This window comes from Pleurodeles waltl, chromosome 4_2 (assembly GCF_031143425.1).
Source record: "Pleurodeles waltl isolate 20211129_DDA chromosome 4_2, aPleWal1.hap1.20221129, whole genome shotgun sequence".
In the NCBI taxonomy this organism is placed as follows: domain Eukaryota; kingdom Metazoa; phylum Chordata; class Amphibia; order Caudata; family Salamandridae; genus Pleurodeles; species Pleurodeles waltl.
In genome coordinates, this window is record NC_090443.1 from 259857506 (window position 1) to 259880025 (window position 22520).

Below are 22520 nucleotides of genomic sequence, written 5' to 3' on the forward strand. Positions count from 1 at the left end.
CTCCCCCCTCAGAAAACACCACCACAGCACCCACCCAGCAGTCCTATGCCACTGTCCCCAGGACACGTCAATCAGCAGTGTGTCCACCACTACAGGGACCCCAGGCAAACCCACTAACCCAAGAAAATCAGGGACCTGGGGTCAGTGGCAGAGGGCACACAGTTCAGGGGACGGAGGCACAGGACAACAGGGAAGCTGGGACGACTGCTGTGCAACAGGGGGAGGACAGGCCAAGGGAACCCACTCTCCACGAGGCACTCTCAAACATCATGGGAGCATACCACCATTCCCAGGAGACCACGGGCACGGTACTGGCCAAGTTTCAGGAGACCCAGAGGCTGCAGGAGGAACAGTACCTGTGGATCAGGGAGGACTTGAAGTCCATTAACACCACCCTGGTCACCATTGCAGGGGTGCTGGAAGGCATGGCCAACACCATGAGGGAGACAGTGGCATACCACTGGGCCCCTGACACTAGCTCAACTGATGAACAGCCTTCCACCTCACCCGACGCTAGTGGACAGGAGGCCCTGTCACAGGAACAACAGCCCACCAGCACCCCACCCCCTGCAGAAGGAGAACCACCCCACAAACGGTCCCTGCGATCCAGGCAGAAGCCAGAGAACATTGCCAAGACCCCCATCAGGAAATAAGACTCTCCTGAATGTCACCCTCGTGTCCCACTCTGTCACCCTGTCCACCTTGAACTGCCATTGCTCCCCTTCCTATGCCCCCTTGGACAATGCACCTGTGATACCAAGAGACTGGACTCTACTATGGACCTTTCTCCACCATCACCACAGCCCCTTTCAAATACCCCTATACACATTAGGCCATAAATAAACACCCTTAAATCACAAACCAATCTGGAGTCAGTCTGTTCTTTCACAAATGTATTATTACAACATCGTCCACAAATATCAATGTAAATGCTCATTTGCTCATACCAGTGTATGACAGTTGTTGGGCAGCAGTAAATATAGCAGAAAGCAGAATGAGGTACCCAGATCTGTGAAATGGAAAGCTAAAGTGAACTGTCAGTGTCGATAGACAGACACCAACTAGCTGTACAGAGGACTGGCGGTGGACCCCCACCTCCTCCCCCACAACTAACAACATGGGAGGAACAAGTATTGGCAATCATAGATCCTGAGGGCCTGGCAGGAGGAGGACTGGACTCTGGTAAGTCAAATCTCTATTACTATCACCCCCTACCTGCATGCCATCACATACCCCTACCCTTATCCTCATTCCCATCACTCCACCACCTCCCACACACCCCACCATCACAACCCACACATCCCAGTACCAAGCCCTGCATGCAAAACCAATGTATGGATACTCATCACAGACCTGCATGGACACCTACTCCGCTGCATGCACACTAGAGGGAAACAGATAGCCTACCAACTAACAACTCACACAAGGCAAAGCAGCCAGGGCAAAAACAACTTTAGAGGGCAACACACCCATGCACAAGATGTCACACGCAGAAACAATAACACTGCATTTACATCCCCACAGGTCCCCCACCCAACGTAACTGGAGAGGAGGTGCCAGCAACATCTAGTCCCCCCCCCCCAGAGGAGGTCCACTGTGAGGACAGCAGCTCTGGACACCTGAATCTGGATGACCAACCTGACCCATCAGGTATCTCCGGACAGTCAGTTACACAGGCACAGTCCCATACCACCACAGAGCCTCCCCCCTCAGGAAACACCAGCACAGTACCCACCCAGCGGGCCCATACCTCTGTCCCCAGGAGATTTCAATCAGCAGTGTGTTCACCACTATAGGGACCCCAGGCCACCCCACAAACACAGGACGATCAGGGACCTGGGGTCAGCGGCACTGGTCACACGGTTCAGGGGACAGAGGCACAGGACAACAGGGAAGCTGGGAGGACTGCTGTGCGACAGGGGGAGGACAGGCCCAGGGACTTGACTCTCCAGGAGGCACTCAGCAAGATCCTGGGAGCATACCACCATTCCCAGGAGACGATGGGCCAGATACTGGACAAAATTCAGGAGAACCAGCAGCTGCAGGAGGGACAGTACCTGGGACTCAGGGAGGACTTGAAGGACATAAACACCACCCTGGTCACCATTGCAGGGGTGCTGGCAGACATGGCCAACACTATGAGGTAGGCAGTGGCACACCACTGGGTTCCTACCACTAGCCAAACCAATGAACAGCCCTCCACCTCTGCTGCCACTAGTGGGTAGGAGGCCCCGGCACAGGACCAACAAGCCACCCGCACCCCTCCCCCTGCAGAAGGATAACCACGCCGCAAACGGTCCCTGTGATCCAGGCAGAAGCCAGAGACTATTGCCAAGACCCCAACCAGGAAATAAGACTTTCCTGAATGTCACCCTTGTGTCCCACCCTGTCAACCTCTCCACCTTGAACTGCCAATGCTCCCCTTTCTATGCCCCCTTGAACAATGCACCTGTGATCCACATAGACTGGACTCTATCCTGGACTTTCCTCCACCATCAACCCAGCCCATTGCACATCCCCCTCTACTTATTAGCACTGAAATAAACACCCTTTGAAAAAAATACAAGTAAGAAGTATGTCAAATGATTTAACGATGTATTCATTTAACAAGGTATAACCACTGCAATACAACTGTACAGTAATGTATACATAGGAATGACCTGTAGTTGGCTGCAGTCAACTCACCAGGAGCGATAGTGGGGCACAAATATCTGCAAATAATGATGCCAAAGGGTACAGTGAGTGGGCATAGAAGTGGGAAAATCAGCCTGCCAGTGACAATGACAAACACAAAACTGTCAATTAAAAGTGAAGTTACACTGTCTTACCTGTGTGTCATTGGAAGTATTGACGAATTATTGCACTTATTGTTGTCCTCATCCTCTGCCTCCTCATCTTCACTGTCCACAGGGTCCACTGCTGCCACACACCCATCTCCAGCCTTATCCTCCTGCAGAAAAGCCACCTGGCGACATCAAGCAAGGTTGTGCAACATACAGCATGCTACGATGATCTGGCAGACCTTCTTGGGTGAGTAGCACAGGGATCCAACTGTGAAATGGAGACCACAAAACCTAGCCTTCAGGAGGCCGAATGTCCTCTCCATAATTCTTCTTGTTCGCCCATGTGCCTCTTTGTAACTTTCCTCTGCCCTTGTCCTTGGGATTCCTCACAGGGGTCTTTAGCCATTAGAGGTTGGGGTAACCAGAGTCACCTTCAAATATTGAGGGACAACACTGTAACCTTAGGTCTCACACCATACCCATACCCAAATATCCACTGGCTGGGAACCAGGGCTCACCTATTAGCCACACCCGGTGCCTCTGGAGGTGAGCCATCACATATGGGATGCTGCTATTCCTCAGATAAAGGCATCATGCACAGACCCAGGATACTTTGCATTGACATGGGAGATGTACTGGTCCACCAGGCATACTATCTGCACATTCATTGAGTGAAAAATCTTTCGATTTTGGAACACCTATTCATTTCTCCGTGGGGGGGGGGAAATGCAATATGTGTACCATCAATTACCCCAATAATGTTGGGGATATGTCCCATTGCATATTAATCAGACTTCACTGTGGCCAAATCCTCCACCTGGGGGAAAACGATATAGATGCGCATGTGTTTAATCAGGGCAGACAACACTCTGGTCAGCACTATTGAGAACATTGGCTGTAACATTCCTCCTCCCAAGCCTCCTGTCACTCGGAAGGAGCCAGTTGCCAGGAATTGGAGCACTGATAGCACTTGCACAAGAGGGGGGATCCCGGTGGGGTGACGGATAGTAGATATCATGTCAGGCTCCAAATGGGCACACAGCTCTGTGATTGTGGCCCTGTCCAGTATATAGGTGAGGATAATGTGCCTGTCCTCCATTGTTGTCAAGTCCACCAGAGGTCTGTACACAGGGGGATGTCCCCATCTCCTATTCATCTGCAGCGGTTGCAATCTGTGGGGCAAAACAGTGAGCAGCTGGTCAGTATCTCATATTTCTAAACACTACACTTCATTGCATGTTGTTACTGTAACAGTATATTGTTGGATAGGTCCAAATGCTGCTTATGTGTACTGTGACGCAGTTAGGTGCCGTGGCTTGCCCCCTCCCTGAAATGGCATCCGCCTGTACTTTATGGAGGGACATGTGGAAATGAGGTAATTCCGCTGACGTTGTGTGCCGTTGTGGGAGGCGGTCGAGAACCGCTGTGCAACTCCTCATTGATTATCATTGGGCCCTATGGGTTACAGTAGCCAATGGTGATGTGCGCCGGTGGTGACGGTACACACCGCCGCGGACGTGACCGCCTTTTTCTATCTGTTCACTCACTAGCTACCAGAGCTTCAACAGGAGAGGACCTACACCTCATGTGCTGTTGTGACCTGTGTCTGGAATCGACAATGGCTCGTGTCACTGGGGAAAGGGACCCTGCCTTCACCGCAGTGGAGTTATAGAAACTGGTCGATGGGTTCCTACCCCAGTACCGAATGCTGTATTTGCCTCCAGACCAACAGGTACGTACACTGTGAGCGATGCATGATGGGGCATGAATGCATGGAGTGCTGCGTGTAAAGGCTTCGTGTGGGGGGGGTTGGTGGAAGGGTCCTGGGCAGCGTGCTGCATGTATGTGTGGCCATGTCTGTGCGTAAGGGGATATGAAGGGCTATGGTGGGCCATGAGTTTAACAGGCAGGACGGTAGGACTAATATCTTTCCCTGTGTCCATTTCCCTGCAGGTCAGCGCCCATCAGAAAAAGGGAATTTGGCGTGCCATAGCCAAGGACGTGCGGACGCTGGGGTTCTACAGCAGGCGGAGCACCCACTGTCAGAAACGGTGTGAGGACCTGAGACGCTGGGCACAGAAGACGGCGGACGCCCAGCTGGGGATGGCCTCCCAATGAGGAAGGGGTGCCTGTCAAACCCTGACCTCCCCCGATGGCCCGCATATTGGTGGCGGCCTATCCGGAGCTGAATGGGCGCTTGGAGACATTACAGCAGCCACAAGGGGGTGAGTACAGTGTCCAAATATTCTACTTGTGCCTGGTGGGGTGGTATCTGGGTGGGGGATGTGGGCCTGTGGGTGCCTCAAGCCAGGCCGGACATTGGAGGGTAGGTCCCATGTTGGGCAGGGTCTGATGTAAACTTCCTCCAACCAAGCTAGTAGGCATTCACTGCTGGGCAGGGGTCTGTGACTCTCAGGTATGCTGTAATTGGCGTTAGGTGTCCATGTCCATGGGCTTGTGAATAGCATTGTGACTGGTAGTGCATTGCCTAGTGTATAGGACTGTTCCCCGTGTGTGTATGTCATGTAAGCCAATGGTGGTGTTGTTGGTGCCAGTGACAAAGTGTACCCTTTGTCTCTCCCACCCCCCTTTCTGCTTTGTCACCCTGTCCTTATGTGCATTAGCATAATCTGGCGGAAGAGCAGAGGCACCGACGACGGGGGGAGCTGTATCCCACAGGGCCCAGGAGGCCAAATCTACTGACGGTGAAGGCACCAGTGGGACAGAGGGCAAGGGGAGTACCACGGCGGAGACTTGAGTGGACAGTTCGGACAGTGATACCTCCTCCGATGGAGGCTCCGTGGTGGTGGCAGACACCTCTGTGCCCACCCCAACTACAGTTACAGCCGCCACCTCCTGTACCAGCACTGACCTCCCAGCAACCCCTCAGAGAGTTTCCCATGCCCGCTCATCCAGGACGGTGGGCATCTCCTTCGCCCCAGGCACCTCAGGCCCTGCCCCAGTTAACCCTGCAGCCCTGAGTGAGGAGGCTATATGACCTCCTGTGATCTATCACTGTTGGGCAGTCAACCATTGTGAATGCCATCCAGAGGCTGGCAGCCCAAATGCAACAGACAAGCATTCCTGGAGGGCATTCACACTGGCATGGTGGCCCAACAGAGATCAATCCAGGATCTGGCCTCCTCTCTCATGGCAGCCATTGTGCCTGTTTCTAGCCTCCCCCATCCAACTTCCTCTACCCAATCCCATTCCCCTCAACCCCAACCTATCCCAAGCACACAGGCAGACCAGCATGCACCCAATTCAACACACATAAGTGGCTCAGGCAAACACATGCAGCACACTTCATCCCACAGGCACTCACACATGCACCATCCAGATGCAGACACACCAACATCCACTGCCTCCACTGTGTCCCCCTCCTCCTACTTATCCACCTCCCTCCCAGTAGTGTCTCCACTCACACCTGCATGCACTACATCCTCATCCACTACCTCCATCACCATCACCCCTATCACTACACGCCCCTCACTGGCAGTCACCACCCCCACATCCATGCACATGTCCCCTGTGTCCTCTACCACGGTGTCTGTGCCCCCTCCTCCCAAAGTACACAAACGCAAGCACTCAGACACCCAACAGCCATCCACCTCACAACAGCATCCAGCCCATGCACTTGTACCCAAACACAGCAGACTGACACCTCCTACAACCACTTCCTCTTCCTCCACTCCCAAACCTTCACCCTCTTCCCACCTCAATGTCCCTGAGAATCTTTTCCTCTCCACAGTTGACCTCTTCCCTACCACTCCCCCACCGTCCTTCACGTTAGGCCAAGGTGGTCAGAACCCAGGCTGTCACCTCAGTCCACGGCCACAGTAGTGTTGACAACTACTCCAGGTGGGAGAGGATACCGGGCACCAGGTAGCCACTCTGAAAGGGTGGCTGCACCAGGTGCGACAAGGAAGGCTAAGGAGGCACCACCAGCTGTGTCAAGGAAGGTCAAGGAGGCACCCCCAGCTGCTTCAAGGAAGGTCAAGGAGGCACCCCCAGCTGCTTCACGGAGGGGAAAGGAGTCACTCTTAGCTGCTACAGGGAAGGGCATGGAGGCACCCCTAGCTGCTTCAGGAGAGAGCAAGGAGCAATCCCCAGCTGCTGACAGGAAGGGCAAGGGGCCTGCACCAGCAGGCAGGAAGGACTGGAGGCCTGGTGCTGGGACTCTTTCAGAGCCTCCTGCAAATCCTGTAGGTCTGACACCCAGGTGAGAGACTGAGACCTTGCACTCCCCAAGATCTGCATCACAGGGCGCAATGCCCCTTCCAGAACTAGCGGAAGAAGTCATCCACTCACCCCATCCTCCACAGGATGAAGCTCACTATGCACAGTGCCCCCTCCAGAACCAGTGGAAGAAGCCATCCACTCACCCCATCCTCCACAGGATGAAGCTCACTGGGCACAATGTCCCCTCCAGAACCAATGGAAGAAGCCATCCACTTGAGAGACTGTGGCCTTGCACTCCCCAGGACCAAGCAGTGGGAAAACCACCCACTTGAGAGACTGTGGCCTTGCACTCCCCCAGGACCAAGCAGTGGGCAAACCAACCACTTGAGAGAATGTGGCCTTGCACTCCCCAGGACAGCGGACAGGGCATGTTGGCCCCTCCAGGACCAGTGGTGTTGTACCATCTCCTGGCTGAGGTGCCCCCCAATTCCCCATCACCCTAAGGTGCCTGTGTATTTTCGACCTGAAGCCCCTGCAGTGTTCTCTCCGTGTTGCTGCAGGAGTGAGGTGGTGCCTTGGCCTATGTGGTGTGGCCCTGTGCCCCACGGACATTGGGGAATGGGCAGTGTCCCTATATTTGTAAATATGTATATAAGTTTGTATTTTGATGCACTTGTTCATAGTATTTTATCGTATTACACTCACTTTCTTCAAATCGTTTTGTCCTTGCATTATTCCTAAGGGGCACTGGGTAGATATGTTATGTTGCTGCTTTTGGTTGTGTGCATGGTGTTGGGGGTGGGGGTGTGTGAGTTGTTTGTGTGTGTCACTCTCTTTTTCCTCCCCCCCACTTGTGTGCTAGGTGGAAGTACTCACTGTGGTCATCTGCGCCGGCGCTGGTGTTCATAATGTAGCAGAAGGTAGACGAGCATGGGAACCATGTGCAACTCGGGCTCCATGGCATCGTGGTTGTTCCCTGATTCTCCACAGGTGAGTCCTTTGACTTATGAGTTCTGTTTCCGCAAGGCTTTTGATGTCCTTGGTACCACCCCGGAAAAGGTGGCGGATAGGCCTGAAATATTAGAGTGGGTGGGACATTGTCTTCCACCTGTCTGTTGGCGGTTACCACCGTGGTGCTTGTTGATTCCGCCCTGGCTCTCTGTCTGAGCTGTTTCTGCTGTGGTCATGATTCCATTTTCGTTTCTGCCGGCCTGCCACTGACCACCAGGGTTGTAATGAGGGCCTTAGTCTCACCAAACACCCTCCTCCTACTCCTGTACTGTTTCAGCAACTGTGCAATTGTATGACATGAAATGTTGGGTAATTTTGATCATGGTCAACCTCTCCACATTTTGAGGCGAGAGAGTGGTCCTTCTCACTGTGACAACTATACCAGCTGTACTGAACACATTCTGAGCAGACACACTGGCTACAGGACAAGCCAGATACTTTATTGTCATCCTACTGAACACAGGCTATTGTTGCATCCAATACACCAATGGGTTTTGATCCACATAGACTTCTTTTGGGTCATCCAGATAGTCCTAGAATGTCTTTTTGATGGTCAGGGTGCTTGCTCAATCTCTTTTGTCTTTGCCTCTGCACTGGACTTAAAACCTGCCACTTGACACCAAGCCAGTGCAGAAGTTAGGGCCAATTCTCTTTTTTCTATAGTTGCGTTTGTTGGCAGTGTTTTCGTCTCTGATGTTGGTTGCTATAAGACAAGACTGCTTTCTCTTGACGTTGAAGGTGGCACCACAGAACTTCTGCCTGGGAATAGGACTCTAGTATTTTCCAGCCGTTCATCTTCCAGGTCTCCAGCTCACTCAACAATCCAACTCTCGTATTTTGAAATATCCCCTTCAGAAAAAGAAAAAGAAATGAAATTGGCCAGATTTGTGTGCACTGTGGATTTAGGAGTATAGCAGAGATGTACTCTTTGGAAAACATGATGTCTTTTTGCAGCCTTGCATTAACAGCCACTCAAAGACTTAAGCTCTCAACTAAGACATGTGCTTCTGTGTTTTAGTTCACACCTGTCAGTGTAAAGCTTTCGGACACCTTCTTTAACTGGCCCTATAGTAGATGCAACAACAGGGTAGCCTGGCCCATTGTACTATCCTCCTTGCTAACTTCCTATGTGAAAACCTCAAAAGGAAGTACCATGTGCGTCAGGCTTTTGACTAGACCCCATTTGTCTGCATACATGGTTATACTTTTCCCAATTGCCTCCCTTCCTCTTTGAATGACATAGGCCCTCAAACTCGTAGCGCCACCTGACCGCCAGTGTGGCCAGAGCACCGGCGGCCCTATTAGGAGTTCACCGCAGAGCCAGCCGGCTGAATCAGTGTTTCTGCCCGCCAGCCCTGCAGTTAACAGGGCCTTAACATTGATTACGAACCGGCGGCAAGGCGGCAAGGCGGCAGTGCGGCAGGTGTAGCAACACCATTGGCCTTTAAACTGCCTGAATAACGGGCTGTCCATGGGCGGCCCCTGCACTGCGCATGCCAAGTGCATGGGCACAAATGGGGTCCGCAGCACCCACTTTTCACCAGCCTTTGCGTGGCAGGACTACTGCCATGCAAAGGCTGGTGGAAAGGGGACTCTTAATCCCCAGGGCAGCCCTGCAACCAGCCCTGCCCTGGTGGATTGAGACTACCGAAACCGCCAGGCTGGCGCCTGAGGCAACCTGGCGGTATCACTGGTCCGACCAGGGCAGCTCTGCCATGATTGTAATGTGGAGGCCAGACCGCTGCTTTGGCGGCAGTCCAAACTCGACTGTGGCCCCAGTGGTCTCGTGACTGCCAAGGTCATAATGAGGCCCTTATTCTTTGATCTGTCTTTACTGCTCAAAAGCATGTAATAGGAAGAGTTCCAACATGTTGGTACCTCCAGTATGAGTGCTTTTATTGGTACATTATTAGCACGCTGAATAATCCTTGACTGCTTCTGGGCTTTAAAAGAATTGCTGAAATGAGTGCAGATTCTTCTTCAGGTGGCCAATATGTTGCAGACTATGGTGGTCATTACAACCCTGGCGGACGGTGTTAAAGTGGCGGTAAAACCGCCAACAGGCCGGCGGTAAAATGTTTGCAATAACGACCGTGGCGGAAACCGCCAACAAAGACTGCCACGTTAACACTCAGACCGCCACGGCGGTACAGACCAACAGCTTGCCGGTCACCGCCAACAGACAGGCGGGAAACAATGTACCGCCCACACTATTATGACAGGCCAATCCGCCACCTTTTCCGGGGCGGATACAACACGGATAAAAACACGGTGGAAACAGGCATTTCAAATGAAAAACGCTCACCTCTACACACTCCACGAGGAAGGAGGACAGCATGGAGCCGGAACTTCAAATTCTTCCAGCGCTAGTCTTCCTGCTCTTCTACGAGGATCACCAACGCCGGTGGCGAAGAGCACGGTGAGTACTGCACCTACGACATAGGGGAGGGGGGATGCAAAAAACAGGGACACACACACTCAACACCCCAACCCCCACCCGACCCTCACCCACTACAACACACACATCAATGCTTATCTATACATTACAGTAACACCCCCCAACCCTCCCCCTCCGGAAAAATGCAAAGACAAAAGGAAAATAGTGTAACTATTGTAATATATCAAAAATCAGTAAGCAAAAATATACACATATATATATATATACACTATAAACAAAATATACACCACGATTATTAGTGCAGGTTTTGCATCATTCATAGTCCGTGGACCACTGGGCCCAAAATGCATGGGCGAGGCCCACACAAGATACCTGAACATGATGGAGAGAACACTGCTGGGGAATCAGATAGAAATACAACAGGCACGTCAGGGGGAAGGGAAGGGGGGCACCTCAGCCGGATAAGTGCACATCGCCATATCCACGAGGGGGCTCCATGCCCATTGATCAATCCTGGGGAGTGCAAACCCACAGTCTCACAAGTCTCTACAGTGGGTGGATTGCCCACTGTTCCATCCTGGGGAGTGCAAAGCCACAGACTCTCAAGTCTCTACAATGGGTGGGTTGCCCACTGTACCATCCTGGGGAGTGCAAAGCCACAGTCTCACAAGTCTCTACAGTGGGTGGATTGACCACTGTTCCATCCTGGGGAGTGCAAAGCCACAGTCTCACAAGTCTCTACAGTTGGTGGGTTACCCACTGTACCATCCTGGGGAGTGCAAAGCCACAGTCTCACAAGTCTCTACAGTGGGAGGATTGCCCACTGTTCCATCCTGGGGAGTGCAAAGCCACAGTCTCACAAGTCTCTACACTGGGTGGATTGCCCACCGTTCCATCCTGGGGAGTGCAAAGCCACAGTCTCACAAGTCTCTACAGTGGGTGGATTGCCCACTGTTCCATCCTGGGGAGTGCAAAGCCACAGTCTCACAAGTCTCTACAGTGGGTGGTTTGCCCACTGCTTCATCCTGGGGAGTGCAAAGCCACAGTCTCTCAAGTCTCTACAGTGGTTGGTTTGCCCATTGCACCATCCTGGGGAGTGCAAAGCCACAGTCTCTCAAGTGGATGCATGTCTCCACTGGTTCTGGAGGGGGACTGGTGCCCAGAGTGCTTCATCCTGTGCAGGACAGACGGAGTGGATGCATGTCTCCACTGGTTCTGGAGGGGGACTGGTGCCCAGAGTGCAGCACTCACCCCGTGACAGTCCCAGTTGCGTCACTGCCCCTGCCGCAAATGGGCTAGCGGTGTTTTCCATGGCGGTCTTTGCCCTGTTCAGCGGTGCTTGCCCTGTTCAGCGGTACTTGAGTTGGCAGTTTCTGACCTGTTCAGCGGTGCTTGAGTTGGCAGTTTCTGACCTGTTCAGCGGTCCTTGCCCTGTTCAGCGGTGCTTGCCATGGCAGTCTTTGCCCTGTTCATCGGTGCTTGCATGTTCAGCGGTGCTTGCCCTGTTCAGCGGTGCTTGAGTTGGCAGTTTCTGACCTGTTCAGTGGTGCTTGCCCTGTTCAGCGGTGCTTGAGTTGGCAGTTTCTGACCTGTTCAGCGGTGCTTGCCCTGTTCAGCAGTGCTTGAGTTGGCAGTTTCTGACCTGTTCAGCGGTGCTTGAGATGGCAGTTTCTGACCTGTTCAGTGGTCCTTGCCCTGTTCAGCAGTGCTTGCCAAGGCGGTCTTTGTCCTGTTCAGCGGTCCTTGCCCTGTTCAGCGGTGCTTGCCCTGTTCAGCGGTGCTTGCCATGGCAGTCCGTCATTGCCCAGCTGGCCTGTGGCTGGCGGTCCTTCATGGGTCAGCTGGGCTGTGGCTTGCGGGGCCCTCCTGGGCAGTGACGATGGGGCTGGCGGTGGCCTCTTCCTGGGCAGTGACGATGGGGCTGGCGGTGGCCTCTTCCTAGGCAGTGACGATGGGGCTGGCGGTGGCCTCTTCCTGGGCAGTGACGATGGGGCTGGCGGTGGCCTCTTCCTGGGCAGTGACGATGGGGCTGGCGGTGGCCTCCTCCTGGGCAGTGACGATGGGGCTGGCGTGGCCTCTTCCTGGGCAGTGATGATGGGGCTGGCGGTGGGCTCTTCCTGGGCAGTGACGATGGGGCTGGTGGTGGCTTCTTCCAGGGCAGTGACAATGGGGCTGGCGGTGGCCTCCTCCTGGGCAGTGACGATGGGGCTGGCGGTGGCCTCCTCCTGGGCAGTGACGATGGGGTTGGCGGTGGCCTCCTGGGCAGTGATGATGGGGCTGGCGGTGGCATCCTGCCCGGTGGGGATGATGGTGGTCTTCTCTGCCGTTCTGCTCCTCCTAGACTTTGCAGGTTTCCTCTGCCCCTTCCCCACCTTGGGAGGAGTCACAGCTGAGTCCACATTCCCCCCGGGACCCCTGTGAGCGGCTTGGCTGGCTGGAGTCTTCCCCCTCTCCTTCCGGGCACTGTCCAACTTCTGGTGCTTCACAGGGGGGGGGACTGGCTGTGCTGTGGCTCCGTGCCACACTGGCTGCCCTGGTGGCCGGTGCACTCCACATACCTGTAACAACAGGCACCACTGCTCCCGGAGAATTTTTGGCTGAGGTGCTAGTACGGGACCTATGAGTTGGAGGGGGGGTGGGAAATAGGTTAAGGGTGGACAGGAAAAGTTTTTTGGACACACTGGGACGGGTAGCTGGAGGGGGTTTGGGAGTGGAGGAAGAGGTGGTGGTTGTAGGAGGTGTAAGTTTTGTTGATTTGGGTGCAGTTGCATGCACTGGAGGCTGTCGTGAGTTGGATGGCTGTTGGGTGGGTGTGTGCCTGCATTTGTGTATCTTCGGAGGGGGCGTCACAGACACACTGGGAGAGGACACAGGGGACGTGTAAATGGTAGTGGGGGTGGTAAGTGCATGTGAGTGGGGTGTGGTGGTGGGTGTGCTGGTGCGGGATGTAGTGGCTGTAGTGGTAGTGCATGCAGGTGTGTGTATAGACGAGGCTGGGAGGGAGGAGGGAGACGAGGAGGAGGGGGACACAGTGGAGGCAGTGGATGTTGTTGTGTCTGTATATGTGATGCTTGCGTGAGTGCCTGTGGGATGTGTGGTGCTTATGTTTGCCTGAGCTTCCCTTGTGTGGTGAGGTGTGTACAGGCTGGTCTGATGGTGTGCTTGGGATAGGCAGAGGTACAGGGGATTCGGTCTGGGTGGAGGAATTTGGAGGGGGAGGCTAGACACAGGGACAATGGCTGCCATCAGTGCTGAGGCCAGAGTTTGAAGGGTTCGATGAAGGGCAGCCTGACCAGAATGAATGCCCTTCAGGAATGCATTTGTGTGTTGCAACTCTATTTCTACACCCTGGATGGCATTCAAAATGGTAGACTGCCCAACAGTGAGGGACCTGAGGAGGTCAATGGCCTCCTCACTGAGGGCAGCAGAGGTGACAGGGGCAGAAGCTGAGGTGCCTGGGGCGAAGGTGATGCCCACCCTCCTGGGTGAGTGGGCACGGGGCACACGCTGAGGGGCTGCTGGAAGGGCGGTGCTGGTAGGGGGGGTGGCGGCTGTACCTGTATTAGTGGGGGGCACAGATGTTGCTGCCACCACAAGGGAGCTCCAATCGGAGGACAAGTCTGTGTCGCTGGTTGCAGATCCTGTGACCGCCGTGGTGCTCCTCTCGTCCTCCGTCCCACTGGTGTATTCTGAGTCCGTAGTGTGGGCCTCCGTGCCCATGTAGGATGCAGCTCCCTCGTGCTCCGGTGCCACTCTACCTCTGCCTGGTGATGCTAATGCACACAAGAACAGGGAGACCGCAAAAAAGGGGGGGGAACAGTAGAAAGACAGGTTGAGTGCATGGCTTACCACTACCGTTGGCGGACAATACAGACACAGCAGCCCCCTGCACTACGTTGCGCTGTTGGCCTCTACAGTGCAATTCCTGGGAAATGGCCTACAAGGCTATGGACGACATCTGCACACATAGATGACCCTGGTGCATGAATAGCAGTACTTGGCACTCTACAGAGGTGGGGTGGGGGGCCACAGGGCCATGCCTTATGAATGGGTCTAGCCTACGGAACTCACCCTGGCCTAGGGGAACCCACAGCCCTCCTCCCCCACCCAGACACCTTCCCTGCGCGCAAAGTCAGCTGAATGATAGTGTACTCACCCCCTTGAGTCTGCTGTGTTGCCCTCAAGCGCCCATCCAACTCAGGGTAGGCCACCGCCAGGATCCGGAACATCAGGGGGGTCATGGTTCGACAGGCACCCCTCCCACGTTGGAAGGCCATCCCCAGCTGTGCCTCCTCCGTCTTCTTGCTCCAGCGGCGAATGTCCTCCCATCTCTTCCGGCAGTGGGTGCTCCGTCTGTGGTGGACCCTCAGGGTCCGGACGTCCTTGGCGATGGCACGCCAAATATCCTTCTTCTGGTGGGCGCTGACCTACATGAAATGTACAGAGGAAGAAGAGAAGTCATGAACAACTGCACCGTCAAAGTGAGTGGCTCCCATTCCTACCCTTGCCATGTGGCACATGCATTCACCGTCTTTCATGCACTCAGAACTCTGCCCCCTTCCTTCTTACAACCAGCCCTCTCCACACAGGCATAGCCCATACAACATGCTCCCTGTGTACTTACCTGTTGGTCTGGAGGACCGTAGAGTAGCGTGTACTGGGGGACGACCCCCTCAACGAGCTTCTCCAACTCCTCTGCAATGAAGGCAGGGGCCCTTTCCCCAGACGCACGAGCTATTGTCTCTTCCAGACCGAGGTCACAGCAGCACTTGCAGTGTAGGTCCTCTCCTGTCGAAGATCAGTTATTGAGTGATTAAACAGTTAGAAAATGGCGGTCACGTCCACGCCGGTGCGTACCATCACCGCCGGCGTACATTGTCATTGGCTCCTGGGATCCATAGGGTCCAATGTTAACCAATGCAGCATTGCGCTGCAGTCTTCGCCCGCCTACCGCGACGGTGTACAACGCCAGCGCAGTTACCTCACATCCCATTGTCCAGCTTTAGAGGTCAGGCAGCCGCCATTTCAGGGGCCCAAATGGCCTAATTACCAATATGCGTCACACATACCTAGGCCTACTCTCAACACACATACAGGCCACCTTTTGTGTATGATTGGTGTTCTGTGTATACTGTGGGTACATACCTCTGAGTTGTTTGACTCTGTGCTCGCTGTTGTCCTTCATAGGCACCGTCCGCTGGGACATGTGAGGAGATGGCGGAATCCTCCGGTGTACCGACCGCTGGTGGAACTGTCGACAATGGAGGAGAGACATTTGATCATCACCTACAGGTTTGACCGTGCCACAATCCAGGAACTGTGTACCCAGTTGGAGCCAGACCTGATGTCAGCAATCCGCCATCCCACAGGAATCCCCCGTCAAGTGCAGGTGCTATCAGTGCTCCATTTCCTTGCAAGTGGGTCTTTTCAAACAACAGTGGCCATAGCATCAGGGATGTCCCAGCCTATGTTTTCCAACGTGTTGTCCAGAGTGTTGTCTGCCCTTCTGAAACACATGCAGAGCTACATCGTTTTCCCTCAGGTGGAGGATTTGCCTACAGTGAAAGGTGACTTTTATGCCCTTGGACATATCCCCAACATCAAAGGTGCCATTGATGGCACCCATGTGGCTATGGTCCCCCCCCACAGGAGTGAACAGGTGTACAGAAACTGGAAGAGTTATCATTCGATGAATGTACAGATGGTATGTTTGGCAGACCAGTACATCTCCCATGTGAATGCCATGTTCCCTGGCTCAGTGCATGATGCCTACATCCTGCGGAATAGCAGCATCCCTTATGTGATGGGTCTACTACAGAGGCACCGGGTGTGGCTATTAGGGGACTCTGGTTACCCCAACCTGTCATGGCTACTGACCCCAGTGAGGAATCCCAGGACCAGGGCAGAGGAACACTAAAATGAGGCCCATGGGCGGACTAGGAGGGTGATCGAACGCACCTTCGGCTTCCTGAAGGCGAGGTTCAGGTGCCTCCATATGACAGGTGGATCCCTATTCTACTCACCAAAGAAGGTGTGTCAGATCATCGTGGCCTGCTGCATGCTTCATAATTTGGCTTTGCGACGACAGGTGCCTTTTCTGCAGGAGGATGGTCCAGATGGCGGTGTTGTGGCAGCTGTGGAGCCTGTGGACAGTGATGAGGAGGAAGCAGAGGAAGAAGACATTGACAACAGGGACTCAGTCATCCAGCAATATTTCCAGTGAAACACAGGTGAGAAGACATTCCTGCCTACTACATGTACTTTTACACTTCTACCTCTATCCTGTCTGTCGTTTTCACCCAGTGTATGGTCACTGAGTTGTCACTTTCCCTTACGGTTTCACAGGTGTGGGTCCCAACGTGTGTCATCTGCTTAGATTCCTCATGGACTAGAGCTGTGTGACATAGGTATGTTGACATAACTATTTCAAAAACATTTTGTCACTGTAATTGCTAATACACTATTTCTAAATCACAGACAGACTCCAGGTCTTGGTGCTTTAGGTGTGTTTATTTAAATGCAAAATATTGGAGGGGGAAGTTAAATGGGTAGGTGTGATGGCAGAGGAGTGTCCATGGCAGAGTCTAGTCTATTTGTCTCATAGGTGCATTCCCCATATGGGCTTAGGAAGTGTAGCTGGGGCAGTTCCAATATGGACAGGGTGACAAAGTGGGACAGTGGGTTGACAATCAGGGTGGTCTCATTTCTTGGCGGGGGTCTTGGCATTGTGCTCTGTCTTGTTCCTGGATCTCAGGGACCGCTTGCGGGGTGGTTCTCCATCTGCAGGGGGTGGGGTGCTGGTGTTGTGGTCCTGTGGCGGTGCCTCCTGTCCACTAGCGCCGGCGGAGGTGGTGGGCAGTTCATCGTCCATGCTAGTGTCAGAGGCCCCTTGGAGTGCCACAGTGGCCCTCCTGGTGTTTAGTATTTCCTTCAGCACCCCTACGATGGTACCCAGAGTGGAGCTGATGGTTCTGAGTTCCTCCCTGAACCCCAGATACTGTTCCTCCTGCATTCGCTGGGTCTCCTGAAACTTGGCCAGGACCATTGCCATCGTTTCCTGGGAGTGGTGGTATGCTCCCATGATGGAGGAGAGGGCCTCGTGGAAAGTGGGTTCCCTTGGCCTGTCCGCCCCCTGTCGCACAGCAGTCCTCCCAGTTCCCCTGTGTTCCTGTGCCTCCGTCCCCTGGACCGTGTGCCCACTGCCACTGCCCCCAGGTCCCTTCTTGTTGTTGGGGTGGTGGGTTATCCTGGGTTCCCTGTAGTGGTGGACACACTGCTGATTGACGTGTCCTGGGTACGGAGGTATGGGCCCGCTGGGTGGGTGCTGTGCTGGTGTTACCAGAGGGTGGAAGGTCTGTGGTGGCCTGTGCCTGTGCGAGGGGAACCGACTGTCCCGAGGCCCACGATGGTCCGGGCTGGTCATCTGGATTCAGTTGGACAGAGCTGCTGTCATCACTGTGGGCCTCTTCTGTGGGGGGGGTGGAGATGTCTGGACCCTCCTGTCTGGTGACGTTGGGTAGTGGTCCTGCAGGGGTGTAAAAGCTTAATTATTGCATCTGTGTGTGTCATGGTGGGCAATGGGTGGGTGACCGGTGTACCCCAGTGCTTGCATTCCTATGTGGGGTCTTGTGTGATGATGGTTTAGGGGGTTGTATGGGTATGTGCAGTGGACATGCTTTAGTGATGGGTGTCCATCCGTTGGGGTTGCATGCAGGGCTTGGTGTTGGGATGGGTGGTTTGTGATAGTGGGGTATATGTGAGTTGGTGGAGTGCTGAGGGTGAGGGTACGGGTAGGAGTGTGTTATGGCATGCAGGAAGGGTGGGGGATATATTAGTAAAGCTTTGACTTACCAGAGTCCATTCCTCCACCGACTCCTGCGAGGCCCTCAGGATGCAGAATTGCCAAGACCTGCTCCTCCTATGTTGTTAGTTGTGGGTGAGGAGGTGGGGGTCCGCCGCCAGTCCGCTGCACCGCCAGGTGGTGTCTTGAGACCACGGAACGCACCTTCCCCTGTAGGTCGTTCCACCTCTTCCTGATGTCGTCCCGATTTCTTGGATGTTATCCCACTGCGTTGACCCTGTTGAATATTCTTCTCCATAGTTCCATCTTCCTTGCAATTGAGGTGTGCTGCACCTGTGCTCCAAATATCTGTGGCTCTACCTGGACGATTTCCTCCACCATGACCCTGAGCTCCTCCTCTGAGAACCTGGGGTGTCTTTGCCGTGCCATGGGGTGGTGTAGGTGATGTGTGGGGTGGTGTGTGTGGTGATAAGTGTGGTGATATGTAGTGGTGTGTGGTGTTTTGTGCGTGGAAGTTGTATGGGTGAGGGTGTTGAGAGCCTGTGGCTGCTAGTTTGTGGATGGTGGTGTCTCTCTCTGTGCTTCTTTCTGAATTTTTGGTTGTAGGGGTTTGTGGGTGATGTGGGTGTGTGTTTTATATTGTGTTGGGTGTGTGGGAGTGATGTGTGTATGTGTATCAGGTGTGTGTATCTTGAATTGTCCAATGTGGTGGTGTTTTGTATGTGTGTGGGTATTTTGAGCACGGCGGTGTGTACCGCCAATGGAATACCTTGGTTGAAAGACCGCCACGTGGATTCGTGTGTTGTGATAGTGTGGGCGTGTTTCTGTTGGCGTGACGGTGGAGGTTTTGTTTTCGCCAGTTTATCACTGACCTTTGGTATGGCGGACTTGTGTGGGTGTCTGAATTTTGTCGGATTTCGAGATGTGGGTCATAATAGCTGTGGCGGAATTCCGCAGCCGCGGTGGCATGTTGGTGGCCTTCTGCACGGCGGTAGGCGGCTTTTACCTCCAATGTTGTAATGATGGCCAATGTCTTCTTTTTTGAGAAAGTCCTGCACAACCCAGTTGTTTCAGTGCGCCAAACACAGGACCCTGAAATACCCACCATCTGACATGTCTTGACTATATTACCACCATTGTCCGTGGCAACAAATCAAATTATGAGACTTCTGGGTCACAGCCATTCACACACCTTGCTGTTAAATTCCTGCAAGGTGAATGCAGTTGTATGAGATTTCTGAATGGCGAAAGTGGCTACAGTTGCATACCACTGAGTACCCTTAAAGGTATCTTCATCACTGAGATATGTAGGTAGCTGTTGCCTACCCCACACAAAAGAGATCAAGTGTGCAGTGATATACATGTAATCAGTTGCTTGACATCGGGTCCACATTGCTGAATTCAGATGGAGAGTCTGAACAGCACTTTGCTGCAAAGCTTGTCCAACCAATTGCAGCACATCATGATAGAGCACTGGAACAGCAACTCTGGCAAAATAGCTCTGAATTAGAACCTTCCGTTTTGGGCAGATGGCCGCCAAAATTTCTAAAAATCTCACTCCTTCCAAAAACGTAAAAGGGAGGAGGTCTAGTGCTAACATTTATCCTCCTTCCCATCACACAAAGGTGCTGATGTGTTTACGGTGGTAGGGCCCTTCCTGCCTATAATCACATAATAATAGCCTGGATTTTCTTCTTTTCTTGGGCCACTGACACAAGTGATTTTTGAGATGTAGGTGTTGGTAGACTCAATGGGCCAAATGTATGAACACTTTTTTCCATAACACAGAATGGGTAAAAACCTTTGCTACATCTGGCCCAATGTTCCTTGTGGTGTAGTCACCATATGCTGTGGTATCTCCATCTGACTGTTGTGCTATTTTGAGGTCGCTAAGCGGGTGATGCTGGTGCACTGCTGGGGACAGGGCTGCTTTGCGTAAGGACATCACCCTCTTCTTCCTCATCACCGTCCTACCTGATTTGAGCTGATGACTACCCACTTTCTTCACCTTCACCAATCTCTTTCAGCAATTTGTTAAGGTGTGCCTCACACCAAATTGTATGATGTTTTTTATGGGTAGTTTGCCCTCCTATACTATAGTGTGAACCAAGCTTACCTCGACAAACACTTGCATGGCAAATGGAGGATATTGCAATGTTATCTCCTTGCTTGTTAATTGAATAAAGTCCCAAACTGTGGAGGAGAACCATCTTAGTGTGGCAGTGCTGATGCCTAAAGAAGAAGAACTGGAGGTAGGTGGGTGTGTCATTGATTGTCTTTCTTCAGTGCATACTTCTACTGAGGTAGGGGTTGATGCATGTCTCAGCAGGGGCCTTACAAATATAGAAGATGGTGCTGGTGGGGGTACCTGTGACACATCCCTCAGAGTAGGCTGAGTAGGAGGGGTGATGTGGGTCTCCACTGTGCGAGCTTTCATAAGAATGACTGACTTGCCATCATCATCCTCATCCCCTTCAGTAATTCTAAGGCTTTCAGGATCTTTTTTTTCCCTCGCCTCTCCTGACGTCTTTCAAACCCTGCTGGGGTCCAATCCAGATCATCATCATCATCAGAAAGGGTGCTTGGGAAAATTGGTGCAGTACCATTCCTTTTACTTGCTGGAGATCCAGGATCCAATGACTCTAAAAGGGGAGGTCTTTGCTTGGCAAGAAGCTCAACTCCCTGTTTTGCTCAAAATTCAGGAAGACCTACTATTGCTGGCTGTGGCTGCCCTCCATTTGGCTCTGTTTCTTGAAATGATTTGGTACTACTTTGAGAGAGGGACAAATCCAATTCAAAGTCCTTGCTTTTCAGCATCACCATGATGGCAGTGGCTACCTAACTGACAAACATGGGCTTAGGCATAGGTTGGGATGGTGCTGTGGATGCTAGGGTCTTGCTCTCACCTTCCTCCCCAGAGGTCGGTGCAGCAGGCACAAGTCTCCGGAAAGAGGTTGTGGTTGGCATGCTAGTGGTGGAAAGCTGCTTCTTCTCACTGGCCACTTTCTTGGCAGCACCTTTCTTTGGGGTCACCTTAAAGCTGTCAGTTGGCAGTGGACTGAGCTGAACAAGCGGAAGAGACTGGAGGACTGACGTCACATGCTTTTGTGTTGGCCTTCTGTCTGGCAGTTCTGTGGGTGATGTCTTGAATGTCTCTTCACTTGTGCAACTAAAAGCAAACAAGCAAGAGGAATATTTAGTGAAACATGGCACTGTTCTAGTTTGAATTAGTACAGACAAAGACAATACAATCTAGTGTGGTTGGTTACTTAAGTTATTATGCAAAATTATTAACAACAATGGGCCCCATTTACAAAGGTAAACAGACCAAAAGTCTAAGTTTGGACTTAAAGTCTAACTTTACTCGCAGTAAAGTTAGACTTTTAGTCTATGTTTAGACTTCTGGTCTAAGTTTAGACCAAAAGTCTAAACTTCGATCAAAAGTCTAACTTTACTCATAATGAAGTTAGACTTTTGGTCTAGTTTAGAATACGGGTAAAGATAGACTTTAAGTCTAAACTTAGACTTTCGGTCTAAACTTAGACTTAGACTTTTGTAAAAAATGAAAATTGTTTATGTTTGTACTACATGACTACGAGACACCAATTGTGAGGCAAGGAGGTGCAGGTGAAAAATGCAAAAAAATTCATGTAATTTAAATATTCATATTCTTAAAATACATATACTACAATGATCTTCACGCATATTATTAAACTGATATCGTGGAAAAGTAAAAAAAATTACACAAATAAAAAAGCCATAACCCTATCCTATCAATATCCATAGAAAATGTCTTTGAAAACTGGAATAAGTAAAGGTTGGCTGCACAAAATAGCCGCTGGCCACATGATCAGGCAACAACAGCCAGCAAAGAGGCATGGAGAACAAAGAGCACTGGCAAGCCTTCGGCAAAGCACACTGGCTGACTGCACACAATGACCAGATCACGTGGTCAAACAACAACAGTGAGCAAGGAGGCATGTATAAAAAAGAACACATGCAAGGCTATTGCAAAAGCACAATGGCTGGCAGAACAAAATGACCAGCGGCCACATGGTCAAACAACAGCGAGCACGGATACATGGAAAACAAAGAACACATGCAGGCCTATGGCAACAGCACACTGGCTGCCTACGCAAAATGTCCACCACCACATAGTGAACCAACAAGCAAGGAGGTATGAAAAACAAATAAGACATTCAGGCCTATGGACACAGACTATACAAAATGAACCCAGCTACAATGGATGGATACCAAAGACAAATGGTGGCCTATGGTAAACACACTCAAACACTTCCACTGAGCTGTAAAAAGTTTAGAACAACACACATCATTTTATAACATC